Here is a 21574-nt window from a genome sequence, read left to right on the forward strand (position 1 = left end):
TGCTTGAAATGAAACATCAGTTTTCTCCTTCCCACTTCTCTTGGGAATACTTCTTTGCAGGAAGAGAATGCCTGAACATACTGCTTCCTCTCTGGGTGTACTGAAGACAAAAACTTGTGAACAAGCGACGCAAGAGAATGTGGATTGGAAAAATTGGAGGCGACTTGGTCGGAGTCTTCCAGCCTTTCTAATACCCGCCGGCTCCATGGTCACTCTGCCACAGTGCCAGGGACAAAGAACTCCCCGTCTGGAAGGTAGGCGCCAAGAGAGGTTGTTGGTCTGTCCTTCGAAATTCCTTGGCAGTAGTGGGCCCTCAATAAATATTTGTTGAGTAAATAAATGACTGCATGAATGATGAATGAACTAAAATTGTCCTTAGTGCTGTGTCCTTGGAAATGCAATCTGTGCCACTAAAATCAAACATATGAGAATTTGAAATTGCTAAACTTAAGGAAGGGAAAGAGTAAGTCACTTTGCCTACTGGTTCTGGTAAGGAGGGCTTTCCTTGTGGCTTGGTTGGTAAAGAATCCGCTTAGTCCTCTGGGGGCACTCTAATATAGTTTACGTTATTTTTTTAGGTTAAGATCACTGGGCTATTCTTTTTAGTAATAGGAAAATGCAAATTAAAACAGATAGTTTCACTCAGACTGGCAAAAAAATTTAAAGCCTGTTAAGACCATGTGTTGGTAAGGATATGAGGAAATCCCTGCAAGGATGTTGTTAGAGTAAATGTTTCACTTTGGAGAGCAATTCAGGAATGTTCAGCAAAACCACTTACAGGTATATACTCTAAAACAAAGTTTTTCACACTGTGAGTTAGAACCCATTGGCAAATTTTGAAATCAATTTAGTGGGTTGCAACTAGCATATTTTCTTTCTTTCTGAAATAGAATTTTAAAAATAAGAGTAGTGTGTTGTTTCCTGAAACTCTTGCGCCTGTCTGTGTGTATGCTGTATAAAATGTGTACTTCTTACTGTGCTTCACCATCAAAAAGTTTCCAAGACACTGTCCAGGAGAAGGTGCATTGAGGCTTGTACTGGTGCTCTCTTGTTTGTTCAGCTGAGGCTTGCCAACATCTGTAACACTAGGCACTATTCTGAGAACTAGGACATAAAGCCCAGGGAGTTTACATTCTAGTGGAGGAGCAGAAGTAAGAGTAAGATAATTCCAGATGTGATCACTTCTGAGAAGAAGCCGTTAGTTGCTTAGTGGTGCCCGACTGTTTGTGACCTCATGGACTATAGCCCACCAGGTTCCTCTGTCCATGGAATTCTCCAGGCAAACATACTGGAGTGGGTTGCCATTTCCTCCTCCAGGGGAATCTTCCCAACCCAGGGATCGAACCCAAGTCTTTTGCATTGCTGGCAGATTCATTACTGTCTGAGCCATCAGGGAAGCAAAAAGCAGAATAAAGGGATAGGAAATAAAAGAGGTACCAATTCAGATAATAGAAACAGGAAAGGAGGTGTTATCTGATCAAAAACCCAAATAAAGACAAGGGAGGGGAACTTCAGTGGCTGAGACTCCACGCTTGCAAAGCAGAGGACCTGGATCTGATCCCTGGTCAGGGAACTAGATCACACATACCACAACTAAAGATCCCATATGCCACAACTTAGACTTAGTGCAGCCAAATAAACAAATACATTAAAAAAAAAAAAAAGGAATCCATAGGAAGATGAAGGAAGTGCTGGCATAAGACAGAGTGAACAGCTAGTTAAAAGGCTCTAAGGCAGTGAATAGAAGCTTAGTAGCAGACCATATGGAGAAGGCAATGACACCCAGCTCTTGCCTGGAAAATCCCATGGATGGAGGAGCCTGGTGGGCTGCAGTCCATGGGGTCGCTAAGAGTCAGACACGACTGAGCAACTTCACTTTCACTTTTCACTTTCATGCATTGGAGAAGGAAATGGCAACCCGCTCCAGTGTTCTTGTCTGGAGAATCCTAGGGACGGGGGAGCCTGATGGGCTACCGTCTATGGGGTCGCACAGATTCGGACACGACTGAAGCGACTTAGCAGCAGCAGCAGCAGCAGACCATACTGGACTACAGAAAGCTAGAGAAAGAGAGAGCATGGGAGAGATCACATGGAGGCTCCCTGGCCATGGAAGAAGCTTGAACTTTATATCAGGTATGAGAGGAAGGATTCTGATGAAGAAAAGACCCAATCAGACTCCATGAGCTGCATGAACTATAAACTAAATGGGGATGCGGGAGCAAGAGTGAGACACTTACGAGCCCCTAAAGGAGAAAATGATGTTTTGGACTAGGGTGATTCTGGGATGAGGGAGAAGTGGTCAGATTTTAAGATACATCATTTTGAAGGCAGAGCTAACTGGACCAGAGGAATGGATTGTTCATTCATAGTAGTGTTGTGTATCATAGTAAGATATGGCAAACAATCTAAATGGCCCTCAGAAAGGAAATGGAGACAGGAACAGTGGTATAGTCATACAACAGAATTTGAACAGTGTTCAAAGGAATGGCATAGCTTACGTGTATCAGTGTAGGTAAATCTTAATGTTGAACGGAAAAGCAAATTGCAAACATTTTGGTAAAGCATACCCCTTATGCAAATTTTTAAAAATACAAAACATACATAAACTGTGAAAGTATATAAAGACATGAGCAATTAGAATAGGATAGAGGCTAACTCTAAGGAGGGAAAGATGGAGGACACAGGGGAGGATGAGGTTTTCCACTCTATCACTAATGCTTTATTTAAAAATAAACAGTATGGGGACTTCCCAGGTGATCCAGTGGCTAAGACTCTTTGTGCTCAGTGTAGGAGGTCAGGGGTTCAATCCCTGGTCAGGAAGCTATTCCACGTGCCACAAGTAAAGATCCCATGTGCCACAACTAAGACCTGGTAAAGCCAAATAAATAAACATTAAAAAAAGAAATAATAAAGGGTACAAATAAAAAATGGCAAAGTGTTCAATGTGAGTAGTAGATACATGAGTGTATTATAATTTCCCTTTTTGTGGGCTTTTTTGTGTCTGAAACATTTTATGATAAAAATTTTTTTTTAATTTTGTAACAGTTGTCCTGTCAAGACATATATTGTAGTGTTAAATATGCAGTCCTGGGATTTCCTTGAATGGTCCAGCGGTTAAGAATCCACCTTCCAAGGCAGGGGACCTGGGGGAGGGGTGGTTTTGACCCCTTGTGGGGTAGGGGGAACAAAGATCCTACATGCCACAGGGCAACTAAGCCCATGCACCACAACTAGAGAAGCCTGCCCACAGCAAAGACCCAACACAGCCCCCCACCCCAAAAAATATATATATACACACATATGCAGTTCCATACAGGGTCCTATAAAGACCCAACACAGCACCCCCCAAAATATATATATATATATACACACACACACACACAGTTCCATACAGGGTCCTATAAAAGGGAATGCCAGTTAGTCTTATAATTTTAGCTATTTCATAAAGGTTTTAAGTCACTATGTTAATCATATACTGGTAAAATGTTCATTTTGAAAGAAAGACACAAATGAGTAAGAATGGAAATTCAATGAGCAGAGATGACGAGGCCACCGGCCAGAGCAACAGGTAGCAGGCACATAGCTGATGTTGCATAAGCACATACCTGACATTTACAGACAGTATCTGATCCAAGGGTTGTAAATACAGCAGGGCCTCAGTAACTGCTTATTACCAACTAGAATGATTGTGGGAGGAATTTTAAATCTGTGAAACATTCTAAAATACCAATCTCCTGTAACAGAGCTTTGAACCCCTCAGGCTATTATGAACTTTCAGGATGGTTGTATGCTGTCTCATCGCTTTTATTCACTTTGCACAAAGAATTTCATTTCCTATTAAGTTTGGTACTTGACCCTGAGGATCTGAGCACTCAGCACCTGTAGAATAACAAGGTGAATTAAGTCAATCTCAACCTTGAGATGCTTGGTTTTAGGACAAAGAGTGCAAAAATTAATAAGAGGTATCCCTTTTAGATGGATTTCAGAACAAAGCTAATGTCCCAGTCGGTGTGCTGCTCTGGTCCCACCCACCTTTCCTTCTTTCTAGCAAGGTAACTTGAACCCAAGCTGCTCTATAAATGAGAAACCCTCAATAGCCACCACACACGTGGGGACAAAGGGCTGGGAGAGTTGTCACTGTGTTCGTGGATATAGACAGGTTGCACTGTGTCAGGTGACAAATCTCTATTTTAAATAACCCCCTAATTATTGATTTACTTGCCCAGTGCCTGCTTTCAGGATGCACAAAGGCAAGAAATCAAAAAGCTCTAAAGTTACCCTTCTGTTGCCAGAAGTCCCTCTGCATGAGGGCCCAGCCCATGACCACCCTGGCTCAGTCAAATTCACAAATCCTACGCCTCCAAACCGTATTGGTATGTTTGTTTTTAATCATATGTCAACACCATTTTAAGTAGGTCAGTTTACTGACCTCCGATGCCTGGTGCGAGAATGGAAGATGGAAACGTGAATGCAAATCTCGCCATTTTTCACAAGAGGAAATATTTGGTTTTTCATGGATAAGCATTATCTATTGTGAAATACTTGATTGCTAATGTTAAGGCACCATTAAACACTGAATGAGATAAAGTCAAGTTTTAATTACTGAATCAGTCAGTTTCAACATTACAGAAGCTGAATTATAACTATAACTCTGCCTACAATTTTATGATCCATACTCGATTCTAACTTGTTCTCCTTCCAGAACTTTTTAAAAATTTTGTACTTAGCAAGGTTTCTTTTTGTTTTTACTCAAGAGTTTTTGGTTTTTAATTTGATCATCCCACCACCACCACTGGGGGGCTTCCCTGTTGCTCAGATGGTAAGGAACATGCATGCAGTGTGATACCAGGGTTGGATTCCTGGGTTGGGAAGATCCCTTGGAGAAAGGAGTGGCTACCTACTCCAGTGTTCTTGCCTGGAGAATTCAATGGACAAAGGAGCCTCGTGGGCTACAGTCCATTGGGTTGCAAAGAGTCAGACACAACTGAGCGACTAACACTTTAGCACTTTCTCACCACCGGAAACAACTAGGGAGTACCCAAAAAAAGGGCGTGAAAAGTTTCTTTTCTCTGTTCGCTGCATAGACAGCTTATTGTAAACTGTCCTACTTGTGAATTTTCCAGGGCATTGATTTCTTCTTCGTATCGGTTCCTCTTAAGCAACTCTGTGCAAAGAGAATTGTAGAGAGAGGAAGTTTGACTATTAGCTAAAAGGAGACTTGAGGATTGACTATAGATTGGTTAAAAGCTCAAGATACTGGTCAGGACCCTAGGGAAGAGCCTAATCTGCACATTAATCTATACAACTCAAAACCAGTCCACCAGCAGACCTCAAAAAGTTAAACATAGAATTACCACATGATCCATCGATTCCATTCCTAGGTATACACCCAAACACTTGAAGCAGGAACTCAAAGATACACTTGTACTCCCATGCTTGCAGCAGTGTTATTAACAATAGCCAGAAGGTGTTAAGCACACAAATGTCCATCAACAGATGAATGGATAGAAAAAAAATGTGGTATTTACATACAATGGAATGTTAATTAGCCTTACAACGAATGAAATTCTGTTACATAGATGAACCTAAAAAGCACTGTGTTAATTGAAATAAGCCAGACACACAAAAGGACAAATATAAAGTATGTAGAATAGAAAAATTCAGAAAGTATAATAGAGGTTACCAGGGACTGAACGGAAGGAGGGAAATGACTCCTTAACACATACAGAGTTTCTGTTTGGGACAATGAAAAAGTTCTGGAAATGGATAGTGCTAATGGCTGCACAACGTTTTCAGTGTACCTGGTGGCCCAGAGGTTAAAGCATCTGCCCGCAATGCAGGAGACCCGGGTTCAATCCCTGGGTCGGGAAGATCCCCTGGAGAAGGAAACGGCAACCCACTCCAGTATTCTTGCCTGGAGAATCCCATGGACGGAGGAGCCTGGTGGGCTACAGTCCATGGGTTCGCAAAGAGTCGGACACGACTAAACGAGCGACTCAATGCCACTGAATTGCACACTTTCAAATGATTAAAATGATAAATTTCAAGTACATATGACCACAGTTAAAAAAAATAACGACAACAGACAGCTCACCAAAAATCTGGATTCCATAAGGACTCATGGGGTCAGGTTAAAGGTGTTGGAAGTGAGGAGGAAAACCACATTCCCACCCTATCCTCTCCCAGATTTCTAGAGAAGAAATTACTGTGGAAAATGTGAGGGAACTATTAATAGTCCAAAAGTCATTGTAGTTCACAGTTCTTTTTTGCTGTAATATTAATAGATTCGTTTGGGGGAAATTCCCAGGTGGTTCAGTTGTTAGGACTCAGCTAACACTGCACGGGGCACAGGTTCCATTCTTGGTTGGGGAATTAAGATCCTACAGCATGTGTGACAGGGAAAAAGAGTTGCCATTTTTTTAAATAAAAATAATTTTCATGATCATGACTCATCCGTAACTCACAGACACGTCCTCTCTCCATGGGCCACCAGGAGGAAACAAGGAAAAAACAGTCAGCATTGTCCGTCTGGCTCAGGTGTACAGAGATCCAGCCTTGGGAGAACCAGCATGACCTTGATGAGCATCACTTAGTGCGAAAGGAAATGACTGACAGATACTCAAGCCAGGCTGGGAATCTCCTGGACCACTTAGATTTTTGGTTCAAAGAGACATTTGGGAGTGGGACACATTATTCCACTTAATGGTCTTTAAACAGGCTGATGAAACTTGTGCCTCCTGAGGGTGTAACTCAGAATGGACTGTTCCCTTTAACGTTTAATGAAAGAATTTTCTAAAGGGAGGAAGGGGTGTCTTTTCCTGTTTCCACAAGACCAGCATCTGCAACTACAAGTGCCATCAAACATCCACATTAATGACTAAGGGGATGATGAGGTGGTGTTAGGAGAACTAGGAAGGAGCTTTGCTACATAGGACTACCAGGCAATGCAGCAGAAAACAGGTACCAACAGGTGCAATATAGATGATTTAACAGCAACCACAGGAACCCACTGGGCTAGAATTTGGAAAGGCCTAAGGAGTTTAGGCGAAGAAGGTGATGGCACCCCACTCCAGTACTCTTGCCTGGAAAATCCCATGGATGGAGGAGCCTGGTGGGCTGCAGTCCATGGGGTCGCTAAGAGTCGGACACGACTGGGCGACTTCACTTTCACTTTTCACTTTCACGCATTGGCGAAGGAAATGGCAACCCACTCCAGTGTTCTTGCGTGGAGAATCCCAGGGAGGGGGTAGCCTGGTGGGCTGCCGTCGGGGGGGTCGCACAGAGTCGGACATGACTGAAGCAACTTAGCAGCAGCAGCAGCAGCAAGGAGTTTATGTATCCTGAAAGCAATAGAGTTTTGAGCAAAAGAACAAACAATACAGTAAAATTTGCACTATAGAAAAATCACTCTGGTTCCAGGATAAAGAACGCACAAGAAGGACTTCCTGATGGTCCAGTGGCTAAGACTCCACACTCCCAATGCAGGGGACCCCGGTTTGATCCCTGGTTAGGGAACTGTATCCCACATGCCACAACTAAGACTCAGCACAGTCAAATAAATAAATTAAAATATATATATTAAAAAATAATGCACAGGAAGGGGGCAAGGAAGCTGGATGCTGGGGAAACAGGAAACTGTTCCAGCTATCCAGGACACAGAATGAGGTCTAAATTAATATTGTTCTGGTAAGACAGGGAGGGATGAGTATAAAACAGAATGTAAGAGATATTTAGAAAGTCAGAGGGAACAAGAATGTAACCAGTGGGAGAGAAGCATAAAATGGTAGGATTATTGGAATGATATGGTTCCTAGGCTCATAAAAAATATAAGAGCTCACATTAGCGTCCTCACTCTGTCCATAGGTATCCAGTATGTACCCAGTGCTGTACTCATCAGTATAAACTTTAAGGCAGGAAACAGGGGATCTGGTGTTCTTGGAGCAAGGGTCATGGTTAACTGAGCTTGTCTCTATAGCTACTTTATTTCTTAGAAATCTTATTTTTTTTAATTTCCTCATTAATTAATAGATATGTATATACCTAATATAATTGCATTAATACTTTCATATACTTTAATATGTATGATCAGATTGCCAACACCCACTGGATCATAGAAAAAGCAAGAAAATTCCAGAAAAACATCTACTTCTGCTTCCTTGACTACACTAAAGCCTTTGACTGTGTGGATCACAACAAACTGTGGAAAATTCTTAAAGAGATGGGAATACCAGACCACCTTACCTACCTCCTGAGAAATCTGTATGCAGGTCAAGAAGCAACAGTTAGAAATGGACATGGAACAAGAGCCTCGTTCCAGATTGGGAAAGGAATACATCAAGGCTGTATACTGATTACCCTGTTTATTTAACTTGTATGCAGAGTACATCATGAGAAATGCTGGACTGGATGAAGCCCAAGCTGGAATCAAGATTGCCAGGAGACAGATCAATAACCTCAGATATGCAGATGACACCACCCTTACACGGCAGAGAGCAAACAAGAACTAAAGAGCCTCTTGATGAAGGTGAAAGAGGAGAGTGAAAAAGCTGGCTTAAAACTCAACATTCAAAAACTAAGATCATGGTATCCAGTCCCATCTGCTGCTGCTGCTGCAAAGTCGCTTTAGGAGTGTCCAACTCTGTGCGACCCCATAGATGGCAGCCCACCAGGCTCCTCTATCCCTGGGATTCTCCAGGCAAGAATACTGGAGTGAGTTGCCATTTCCTTCTCCATTGCGTGCATGCATGCTAAGTCACTTCAGTCATGTCTGACTTTGTGCAACCCCATGGAAACAGCCCACTAGGCTCCTCTGTCCACAGGATTCTCTAGGAAAGAACACTGGAGTGGGTTGCCATTTCCTTCTCCAATCCAGTCCCATCACTTCGTGGCAAATAGATGGGGAAACAATGGAAACAGTTAAAGATTTTATTTTCTCGGGCTCCAAAATCAGTGCAGATGATGACTGCAGGCATGAAATTAAAAGATGCTTGTTCCTTGGAAGAAAAGCTATGACCAACCTAGACAGCATATTGAAAAGCAGAGGCATAACATTGTTGACAAACGTCCATCTAGTCAAAACTTTGGTTTTTCCAGTAGTCATGTATGGATGTGAGAGTTGGACTATAAAGAAAGCAGAGAGCCGAAGAATTGATGCTTTTGAACTGTTGTGTTGGAGAAGACTCTTGAGAGTCCCTTGGACAGCAAAGAGATCCAACCAGTCAATCCTAAAGGAAATCATCCCTGAATATTCATTAGAAGGACTAATGCTGAAGCTGGATCTCCGATATTTTGGTCACCTGATGTGAAGAACTGACTCATAGGAAAATACCCTGATGCTGGGAAAGATTGAAGACAGGAGGAAAAGGGGACAACAGAGGATGAGATGGTTGGACGGCATCACCGACTCAATGGATATGAGTTTGAGCAAGCTCTGGGAGTTGGTATTGGACAGGGAAGCCTGGCATGCTTCAGTCCATGGGGTCACAAAGAATTGGACACAATTGAGCAATTGAACTGAACTGATACTTTAATAAGTAGTTAAGTAATATCTAAATAGTATCAGCGACGCTGATGGTGGTAAAAGGTACCATTCATTCCATGTGCTAATGTGCTATGTGCTCAGTCACTTAGTGGTGTCTGATCCTTTGTGATCCTGTGGATTGTAGCCCATCAGGCTCCTCTGTCCATGAGATTATTTAAGTCAAGAATACTGGAGTGGATTGCCATGCCCTCCTCCAGGGTATCTTCCTAATCCAGGGTTGAACCTGCATCTCCTGCACCTCATGCATTGCAGGCAGATTCTTTACCTTTGAGACACGAGGGGCTGTATTTAATAAAATGGCAGGAAGGGACTGCAGCAGAACTAGAGATGGGATGCTTAGTGCCAGGAGGTTGTGAACTCTTAAGACTGAGAAGCAGCTTTGATACTGCCCCATGATGTTGTCTCTAGATACAATAGTTAGTTATGATTTTAGGGGCTTTATTTTAACAATGGGAATATGTATTTTTGACTAGAAAAGTATTATCTTAATCATGTTTGTCTGGGCATCTTTGGAACTACCGAATGGGAAAAGTTATGCACTTGGCAGGCTCAGTAATAATAAATAAAATGTATTGTGCACTGACTATATGCCAGACGTGTACTCGTTTAATCCTCACACCAATCCTGTAAGGCAGGCTTGGTTCATTTTCTCTAGTTTATAGACAAAATACAAAAACTGAGAGATTAATTTGCCCAAGGTCATAGAACACGTGGCAAGTGGCATAGCTATTTCAGCTTAGACTGAGTTCACACTCTTTACTGCTGTACTGTACCAGTCAACATCTGAATAGCCAGCCCCACGTGGTTAAGCACCACATTTGATACCAGGTGATAATGTTCCCCTGCTCCCAATCAGATTAGACACTTGAGATAGGGGCCACTGATCCATTAATACCTTAGTGGTCCCATGGTCACTTTCTTTCTCTTAGTTAATCCTTGTTAATACCAGAAGATAACACTGGCTAGTGGTGAAATAGAAAGCAAATAAATGATGCTCTGAGTCCAGGGCAGAATGAGGACTACTGTGAGCTAATGTCACAAAGAAGCAGAAGAGACCAAATGGCCAGTAAGAAAACAGGGTTGCAGACTTCCCTCGTGGTCCAGTGGTTAAGAATCCACCTGCCATTGCAAGGGGCATGGGTTCGATCCCTGGTCTGGGAGGATTTCACATGCTGTGGAGCAACTGAGCCTGTGTGCCACAACTTCTCCGCTTGTGCTCTGCAGGAAGAGAAGCCAGCACAATAAGCCCGAGCACCTCAACTGCAGAGCAGACCCCACTTGCCACAACTAGAGAAAGCCTGTGCAGCAAGGAAGACCCACTATACCCAGAAAAAAATAAATAAATAAAATTTAAAGACAAGAAAATAAGATTGCTTAGGGCAGCAAGAAGAATTATCCAAAATTCCAAATTTTAGAAACTATAAAAACTGGCTGCTATTAGTTCAGTCTGCTACAACAAAGATACCATAGACTGGATGACTTTAACAACATTTACTTCTTTTAGTTCTGGAGACTGGGAAATGCACAATCAAGGTTCCTGGCAAGAGTGTGCTTCCTGATTTGAGATGGCCTTCTTGCTGTCCTAACAGGGGAGAGCAGAGATAGAGAAGCAATTTCTCTCATATCTCTTCTTCTAAGGGCACTAATCCTATTCATGAGGGCTGTACTCCCATGACCTCATTCCTTCCAGAAGGACCCACCTCCACATACTGTTTCACTGGAGATGGAACATCAACACATGAATTTCCCAACATATGAATGTCCCAACATACGGGACACAAACATTGGCTTTATAAGTTCCTAAGTGGAAACTGGTAAAGACTGGTTATTCTAGTTACTGTCTTTGATGACTCTGAAAGATCTAGTCTAATTTGTCACCAGAGTTGTGACGGTAGTCTAATCTCTAGGGTGAGAGCTTGGTCAAGCTGTGTCTCTTTGGACTCCTCTTTTTCAGATTAGAGCCTGGAAGGCTAGGTATGCTACTGTATGGGTATCCTGTGGCTGCTGTTAAAAATGATCACAAACTCTGTGGCTTAAAACAATAGAAATGTATTCTCTCAGCTTTGGAGGCCAGAATTCTGAAATCAAGGTATCAAGAGGACTGTGCTCCCTCCAGAAGTTCTAGGAGTGAGTCTCTGTTCCTTGCCTCTTGCAGTTTTGGGTTGCTGTCCTCATTCTTCGGCTTATGGTTGCTCACACCAGTCTCTGCCTCCATCCTTGCATGACCTTCTCCTCTGTGGCTGTGACTCCTCCTCTTGTGTCTCTTATAAGGATACTTGCCATTGGGATCAGGGCCTATTTGGGTTATCCAGGATGGTCTCATTTCAAGATCCTTAACTTAAATTACATCTGTAATTTCCAAATAAGGTAACATTTACAGGGCTTGGGTATCAGGAAAAAGACAGAATTATAGTTGGGAGATTTCAGCACTCCTCACTCAGTGAGTGATAAAATTAACCAGAAAATCAGCAAGGGTATAGAAGAACTCAACACTACCGACCAACAGAACCTAGTCAACATTCATATAACGCTTCATCCAACAACAGCATGATACACATTCTTTTAAAGTGTCCAGAGAAACCAAACCATATCCTGGGTCATAAAGCAAACTTTGAAATTAAAAAGAATGTGATTTATAGAAAGGGTATTATATAACTATGATGGAATCAAACTAGAAATAAATAACAGAAGTCTGGGCTTCCCTGGTGGCTCGGTGGTAAAGAATCTGCCTGCCAATGCAGGAGACGTGGGTTCCATCCCTGATCCGGGAAGATCCCACGTGGCCAGCAGCTAAGCCCACACACCACAACTACTGAGCCTCGGATTCTAGCTGCAACTACTGAGCCCAAGTGCTGCAACTGCTGAAACACACACGCCCTAGAGCCCGTGCAGTGCGACAAGAGAAGCCGCTGCAATGAGAAGCCTGCGCACCACATCTAGACAGTAGCCCCTAAAGAGAAGCCCGTGCAGCAACAGAGACCTGGCCCGGCCAAAAATAAATAAATACAATTATTTTTTTTTAAAGAGAATCATAAAGAGGTAGCCTCAAATTCTGCACGTAAGTTCTGCCCAAATCTTTGGCTAATTCCTAAACTACCTGCACGTGAGAGGTCCAAGAAGTTCATCTATGGCTTTAAAAACTAAACAGAGATTTCAGCTGCTACCAACTGCAGGGGAGTCTGAGTGTGGAGTTTGAAGTAGGCCCAGTTAACCTCCCGTCAAAACAAATAATCAAGACTCTTTGGAAAAACAGAACAGAATCCAGAGTTTCTACAGTGATTATTTATGTTTTGAATAAAACCCCAAATCACTAGACAAAGGGGGAAACTCGCATGACTCATCCATAATCAATGCAGACTAACTTCAGGATTCTGCAGATACTGAAGTTAGCAAAGGAAGATTATAAAAGTTATTAGGACTAAGCTTACTTTTCCTTTATGACCTTAAACAAATAAGAGCTATCAGTAAAGAAAGCAAAAGTATAAAAATACAACCAAATGGAAATTCTAGATTTGAAATATAAATAAAATATCTAATGGATAGACTTAAAAGAATACTGGTTATGATGTCATAATAAGTGAACAAAAAGAGAGATAATTAGAAATTATCCAGTCTAAAGAACAGAGGATAAAAGACTGGGGGGAAAAACAAAGAACAGAACAGAAAAGGGACTTCGTGACTTATGGGAACAATATAAAAAATTCTAATATATGAGTAATTGGAGTCCTAGAAGGAAAGCACAGAGAGAATGAGGCAGGGAAAAAAATAGTTGAAGGAATAATAGCTGAAAATTTCCCAAATTTATAGATTCAAGAAGCTCGGCAAACCCTAAGCAGAACAAATACAAAGAAAACCACACCTGTGATATCCTTTGTAAATTTTCTGAAAACCAAAGATGAAGAGAAAAACAGTTTAAAAACATATACAAGAAAATACAAATGACCACTGACTTCTCTTCAAAAGTATTTGTGTTTCCAAACACAGCATCATTGTGTTTTAGCATAATTCAATTTTAACACAGCACCAACTAGAAAAGACAGGGTAAGATGTCCATGACACGAGGCCCTTAACAGAATCATCAAGGATTTTTTCTTCAGTCCATCCTTCAGAGAAGATCAAAGAAACCAGTTACTCCACAGTGAAATGACTAAAAACCTAGTAAAGAAAATAAAATTTTGCCTTCATTGTATAAATACAAATAAGCACTAGGTAGTCATACCAATCCTTAAAAAGCCAGGGTAGAAAACTGGTAGCAGAGAGTTTAGAAAAAGGAGAGCTGATTAAATTGGATTATCATCCTGACAGCCCCTTTTTCTAATCTCTAGTCAATGCTGCCTCCCTGGGGGTTTATTTTCTTTATATTCTTTGGATATCAAAGGGGTTACTTTTCAGGTGCTATGGACCTGATCTAGGACCTGAGTTAGACGACTTAAAAGAAAATTTTGTAACTCTCCTCAGGATCAAGATCAACATACGAAAATAAAAAAAAAAAGGAAATAATAGACATTTCTGAAATTGAAGTTTCATCAGAGACATTCAAACAAATCAACTTATAGATGTATTTTAAAACTACCTTCAAAATGGTTGGAAATAGAAAGCAAAAATCAAATAACATTTATCAGAAGTGGAATTTAAAAGGTTATACTGATTCTTACAAAATTTAATAAAGTATTAGGATAAAAACATCTTAGAGAACCAAAGATAGAACTTCTTAGAATGGCTGTATTCTCAACAACCTTTTACATTAAAGTTACAAAAACTGGTTCTAACAATGGCACTGGACTGAAGGCCTTAAGCCTTTAAATTCTCTAACCCCTATTCCCTGTCCTGACTTCTCTTCCTTACTCTAGATTTCCATTCACCACTGTCTCAGGGTCAGAGGAAGTATGTTACCGAAAAGAATCTTCCTAACTTCAGTATTCCCAGAACTATTATTTCATGTTTTGCCATAACTGTATAACCCGTCTACTATTAGTGCTAATTAGTTTTCTTTATATGGACTCACACTTATTTTACTTGTATAAAACTTAAAATTATAGCTACAATTGGAAAAGCAGTATAATGGGCTGTCAATAAAATGATAGATGGATAAAGTATGAAACATGATTATTAAGTTCTAATTAGATTTTATTGTCTTCTAAAGTGTGAGACATGATCTCTTGGACAGAACAAAGAGTGACGTTTAAAAAATAAATAAAAAATTACAAAAAAAAAAGAGTTACGTTAAATAACAATATCTAACTGAGGTGTTCTCATTGATAATAAGAAAGACTTTTAAAGGATTAAGAGAACTGAGACTTATGTAGTGTTGATAGTGGCAGAGTAACCACCACTGGAATAACTCTCACACTGCTAACAGTTATAAACTGTGGACAAAATGTAATCAACTATTTGAAGATACTGGAGAGGGGCCACAGCAGGCGAAAACTGGAGGGGCCTTCAAGCCTTAAAAAGGGGAACTACACTCACTAGATGAAATCCACTCACTCAGGATGTTCCCGTGTCTAGGCTGCATGGGGCAGCTAGACCTGCAGCAGATATCCGCAGTTTTATTGGCTTGTGGTGTCAGGGCTAAAAAGCTAATAGAGGAACTAAAACTGAATAGTAAAAAATATGATCTCCCAACAGAAGGATAGAAAGGAGAGATAAAGGAATAAAAAAGAGCCAAGACACAGAAAATAGCAAAACCAGTGGAACTGAATTGAACACACCAGGAATTACATCAAATGTAAATGAATCTAACAAACCAATTGAAAAACTGGAATTATCTGACTAAATAAAAAAGGAAGACCTAACTCTGTGCTGTCAACAAGAGACACAAACTGCCCTGGTGGCACAGTGGGTGCAAGTCCGCCTGTCAATGCGGGGGACATGGGTTCGATCCCTGGTCTGGGAGGATTCCATGTGCTGTGGAGCAGCTAAGCCCAAGAGCCACAACTGCCAAGCCTGAGTGCTGCACCTGCTGAAGCCCATGCACCGAGGGCCCGTGCTGCACGAGAGGCCACCACAGCGAGAGGTCCATGCCCCACAATGAAAAGTGGACCGCACGCACCACGGCTGGAGAAAGCCCGAGTGCAGCAGTGAAGACCCAGCGGAGAAAGCCCGAGTGCAGTAGTGAAGACCCAGCACAGCCAAAAATAAATGAATAAGCATTAAAAAAAAAAAAAAAGACCTTAATACAGGACAAATTCAATTTCAAAACAACATGTATTACCAGCGATAAGAGGAATATTTTATAATGATAAAGGGATTGTTTCACCAGGAAGACATATAATTCTGAAATGTATGAACCTAATAGCAGAACTTCAAAACGTTAAAGAAAAAGCTGATAGAGCTAAAGAGAGAAATAGAGAAACTCACAATCATAGTTGGAGATTTTAATATCCCATCTCAGAAATGGACAGAATTAGACCAACACACAACCACACTCAAAAAACTAGGATATGAAGAATATGAAAAAACATCATTAAGTAACTTCACCTAATTACATAATTAACATTTATAAAACATGTTATCCAGCAACTGTGGAGTAGCGGAATACATGTTCTTTCAAGTGAAAATGGAATATTTTTCATGATACACATTATTTTAGGTCATGAATTCATAATTCTCAATGAACTTCAAAAGAAATTGCATTTTACCTAATCTATTCCCTGACCACAAATAATTCAACTAGAAACAACAACGTTAAGATAACCAGAGAAGTCTCAGATATTTGGAAATTGAACTGTGCACATATAAATAATCCCTGAGTCAAAGAAATCACAAAGGAAAAATTACTTTGGACAATGATGAAGAAAGTACAATGCTTATTGTACTTATCCCCTTATTGTATTGTTATCCCCTGCTTTTCAAAAGTTTGCTTTATAACCACTTCGCTTTTACCTGTTTTTCACAGTGGAAAGAAAGCCAAAGAGGCTTTTCACTTTTACCAAAAAAGAAGATGAAAAATGACAATAACATTCAGCACTTACTTTGCAGCCAGCCACCAACCACCATTATAAAGGTGGCGAGCAACTGGAAGCAGCTACAGTGGCCCCACCAACCTCCCCCGGGAACAACAGTCAGCATCTCAGCAACAAACTGCCGTATTTGAACTGTCTGTGCTGTATCTCAGTTTATTTTGTGCATTGGTTAGCAAGGTGTGTCCTAAGGTGATTGTTTCTTCACACCATTTCAGGTTGTGAAACATTTCAGAGGAATGCTGTCCTTTCAGACAGTGAAGGGAAAACCTATATTAGAACAGGTGAAATGAAACAATGGCAATAGAAATTAGAATGAATGGTGATTGCCTGTGAAACGCGGGGATTACCTGAAACATGGCACTCAGGCATGACACGTTCTTAAGTTAGGAAACGTTTGACTTGATCTGACTTTTTAAGGAACAGATCATCTGAGCCCATGGGCAGTAGTGCCATCATCTCCTATGACTCCCAGTATTATATCTTCAGCCAAAACTTTTCCTCTGAACTCGAAACTTGTATATTAAACCATCTACTTAATGTCATTTTGAATATAACATACCATAATAGATCTCCGATTCCTTCCTCAAAAGCCACTTATCTCCACATCTTTCCATCTCAGTAAACAGCATCATTGTCTACTCCGTTGCCCAAGCTAAAAATCAAGTGTTATTCCTGCTTTCTCTGTATCCCTTATTTCTCATATCTAATGTGTCACCAAATATTGTTGCTTCTACTTCCACACATAGGTCACAAGCCCATCTACTTCTGTGCATTGCCACTACCACTGTTCTTGTCTAAACTCTTGTCTAAAATCCCTCTGGATACTCCAGTGACTTCCTCGATTACATATTTACACAGAACCACAGCAGTTTTTTAGAAAATAACTTGGATCATTCTCCAGTTTAAAAATCCTTCCAGGGACTTGCCTGGTGGATCGGTGGCTAAGACGCTGAGATCCCAAAAGAGGGAGTCTGGGCTTGATCCCTGGTAAGGGAAAGTAAAGTGTTAGTCGCTCAGTCTGACTTTGAGACCACAACTGAGCAACTAACACTTTCCCTGACCAAGGATCAAACCCAGACCTCCTGCACTGGGAGCTCAGTCTCGGGGAACTAGACCCTAAATGCCGAAACTAGGAGCCGGTGTTAGCCAAAAAAAAAAAAAAATCCTTCATTAGCTCTCCCTTCCTCCAGTCCTGCCTGCCTCCTCCATCTCATCCTAAACCAGTGACTGCCGTGCTCAAATGTAATCCAGCTACAGGAACCTCAGACTCGTAACCATCTCAAAGTCTTTGCACAGGCTCTTTCGTCTGCTTGAAAGGACCTTTGTACTCCTTTTCTGCCTTCAAGTCTAAATTCAAATGTCACCTCCCTTGAGCCTGTATTACATTCAGAGGACTGTCCTCCACCCTATTATATTCTATCTCAGGACGCTTTGTCTTCACAGCCCCTCTCAGAATCTCAAGTTTTCATGTTTACTTGTTTACAGTCTGTCTCACTCACTGCTCCCAACATACACAAGCACACACTCATGTACACATACATGTGCACACCCACATCCAAAACCTACCTGGAATGTAGTCTAGAACAGAGATCCCATCTGTCTTATTCATAGTCCTCATCTTAGTACCATGGCTGGTACAGCGGTTCAGAACATATCTCCCACTTTGGCATTTATTTTGAATTAAAGGCACTGGAGAAACAGCCAGTACAAGAAAGACACTCTCACCTTCCTTTGTCCCCTTACTAAGCAGGAGATAAATCTCCCATGTGATAAAAAACAGGAATGAAATAATGCCATTTGCAACAATATAGATATACCTAGAGATCATCATACTAAGTGAAGTCAGAAAGACAAATACCAAATATCATTAATATGTGGAATCTAAAATAAGACGCAAATGAACATATCTATAAAACAGAAACAGACTCAGACATGGAGAACAGACTTGTGGTTACTGAAGGCGGTGGGGAAGACAAGAACTGGGAGCTTGAAATGTGCAGATGCTAACTAGCATAGAGGACGGATAAACAAGATCCTACAGTACAGAACAGGGAACTATATTTAATATCCTGTGATAAATCAGAATGCAAGAGAATATGAAAAAGACTAAATATAACTGAGTCACTTTGCTGTACAGCAGAAATTAAAAAAAGTACTCCCTGTGAAAGGTGCCCTCAGTGTACCTGGAATAGGCATCCTCACCACCAGATACAGGGAATTTAGGGCCAAAAAGGCTGGATAAACAAATCTTGTTACTTCGTCACCATTTATTACTTCCAGCCCAAACCCCTTTGTCTTGTCAATTCTTCACAAATCTATTGTTTCTTTGTCTAAAAGTTATAAAAGCATCCTGCTCTGGTCATGTCTTTCAGTCTCTTATCTTTGCGGGGCTTTTGTACAGGAATGGAATTAAATTTTCCTCTTGTTAATCTTTTCATTACAGGGGTTGGGAAGATCCCCTGGAGAAGGGATAGGCTCTCCACTCCAGTATTCATGGGCTTCCCTGGTGGTTGAGACCGTAAAGGATTCTCCTGCAATGTGGAAGACCTGGATCCTTGGGCTGGGAAGATCCTGGAGTGAGGGCATGGCAACCCACCCCAGTATTCTTGCCTAGAGAATCCCCTATGGACAGAGGAGCCTGGTGGGCTACAGTCCATGAGATTGCAAAAGTTGGACACAACTGAGCGACTGAGCACAGCACTCATTCAAGAACCTAGAAGGGTAGAGGCAAAATTATTTTCCCCCTCTACAGTGACATATAGTGAATATTGAATAAATTAAGGTAATACCTGGGGATGCCAGGACAGCCAACTGAGAAGTTTCTTGGTTAAAATACATAGAACATCTCTGTTCTGACAGTCTCCTTTTTCTTAAAAACTAGCAAGGCTTCTTTTCTTTCAGTGAGAAAGAGGCTACATTTGTCACTTTCATTTCTGACAATTGTAAAAAGTTAGAATCACCCCACACAGCCTGGGAGAAAAAATAAGTCTCTGGACTATTTTTCAGGCTAAAATTTTTTAGGCTCCTATAGATAGGGAGGTGGGCTTCCCAGGTGGCTTAGTGGTAAAGAATGCCAGTGCAGGAGATGCATCCATGGCTTCAATCCCTAGGTTGGGAAGAGATCCCGGGGAGGAGGAAATGGCAATCCACTCCAGTATTCTTGCCTGGAGAATCCCACGGACAGAGGAGTCTGATGGGCTACAGCCTGTGGAGTGGGAAAGAGTCAGACATGGTAGAAGGGAGAAGAAGAAACTCAGTGCTGAGTACAGAATGAAGGAGACTATGGAGTGGCTGAATCCTCTCCCTGCCTCTTATCCCCCTGCCGCCAACCCCCCATCCCCCACCCACACAGCTGCTTCCTGGTCAGCGGGCGACCTGAACACACACACACACACACAGCCGTGTCGTTCCCCTACTTGGAATTCTTTAATGGCTTTCAATCTACCACTGAATAAATCTTCAAGGATTTCACCCCAGCTCAGTTACCGATTGGTTGTTATTTGCTTGTCCTTTCATGTGACAGCCTGGTTTTCACTTCTGAAAACTCCAGCATCCACCATGTACTCTTATCTCTTGGTTTCTTTAATCCCTTTCCCAAGACTGGCTGCCGAATGGGGCGTAAATATTTCCCAGGGAAGCTACATAGCCCCCTTTACAGGCAATCTTTCTCACTTCCTCTGCCCATGCTAAAGATGCCAGTGTTCTGGGGGCTCGTTCGAGGTGCCCCACATGCTCTCTGTGATCACATCCAACAGACTTGTCTCTTTTCTCTCCTTTCCTCCTCTACTCACCCCTCTTTGGGCCAAGTCTTTAGAGTTATAAGAAAGCCCTCCCTGGTGGTCCAGTGGTTAGGACTCTGCAGTCTCAATGCAGGGGGCCCAGGTTCAATCCCTAGTCAGGGAACTAGATCCTACATGCCACAAAGAACAATTCGCCTGCGGCAACTAAAGATGCCATATGCTGCGACTAAGACACAGCGCAAAGAAAGAAATGCGGTTTTTTAAAGGCAAATAATTTCAGAGGCAGAGTAAAGGTAAATGTCACTTGGGAGCAATGTATTTGTTTATCCCCTTTCTCCCTACAAGCTGGGACACCCTAGAATTGGCCAAGGCTTCCCTCATTGCAGGGCAGCCCAGCTACAAACATCTCACTCTGCCCCTCGTTTTCGCACTTGGCCCCAGGCTAATTCCTGTTCTCAGAAAGTGTGCCAGAAATAGCAGACAGCGGGAAACAATAGGTACTCTTTGGTCTTAAGCGGTTTATTTGCATTTTGAAAAAGGTTCCTTCCTAGAAAATACCTGTCTCAAAGAGCTTTTGTCTTAGAAAGAAAGATCCTCGGAAAGGTCGTTTTCTATCCAGCTTTCTAGACTTAGGTGTTACTTTTTCTGAGCCCCCATCAAGACTCGTTTCATTTCCCATTCCCCTGCCCCCAGTCATTAAGATCCTGGAGAATGGGGATTTAGTGTTGCCAAGGCCTAGCATGAGAATGGAACGGAGCTTCATTTTTTTGTACAAACTCTAAAGGGATTGGTAGTGGTTGCCTGGAGCTCAGAGAAGGACCATGATCCTGGGGAGATGGAGAACGGCAGCCCCCCCAGCATTAGAGCCTCCTAGGAATTATCGGGGCCCGGGGTAGGCTGCCCTCAAAGGCATACTGATGATTTGGGGTTAAAGTTGCTTAAGAAATGGCCAACAGAAGAGGGACACTCTGACCCTCCTCTCTTTCTCCCTGAAAGCAGGAAATCTCTCCCGTGAAAAGTAGATTTCCTGCATCTGGAGGTCAAACACCCTTACTGCCAAAGATAGGAAATTCAGGCTGAGATGCCTATTTACACAAACCTTTTTACCTCTTTAAGTTACTACCCCAAGCCCAAATTCTGTGTTGATTCTTCGCTAATTGGGCGCCTAAGTTTCTTTGTCCGGCCAGTTCCTCACAAGTTTATTGTTTCTTTCTCTAAAAGGTATAAAAGCTGCCCGCTTTGGCCACTCCTTAGGTTCCATGAGAACTTCATGCACCTGGATTAAAATGTGCTCCTTTTTCTCCTAACCTGTTTTGTGTTAATTTGAT

At 41.8% G+C, this 21574-nt stretch overlaps 1 protein-coding gene and 1 non-coding gene across 2 annotated transcripts in view; one reads left to right on the forward strand and one right to left on the reverse strand.

The window, feature by feature from the left end:
* CDCA7 (cell division cycle associated 7) overlaps positions 1-21574 on the reverse strand; it is a 37062-nt gene that overhangs the window by 14069 nt on the left and 1419 nt on the right. The window lies entirely within an intron of this gene.
* TRNAE-CUC (transfer RNA glutamic acid (anticodon CUC)) lies at positions 20337-20409 on the forward strand. The gene has a single exon. It is a non-coding gene; the product is annotated as a tRNA-Glu (tRNA).

This window comes from Bos taurus, chromosome 2, assembly GCF_002263795.3.
Source record: "Bos taurus isolate L1 Dominette 01449 registration number 42190680 breed Hereford chromosome 2, ARS-UCD2.0, whole genome shotgun sequence".
NCBI classification, from domain to species: domain Eukaryota; kingdom Metazoa; phylum Chordata; class Mammalia; order Artiodactyla; family Bovidae; genus Bos; species Bos taurus.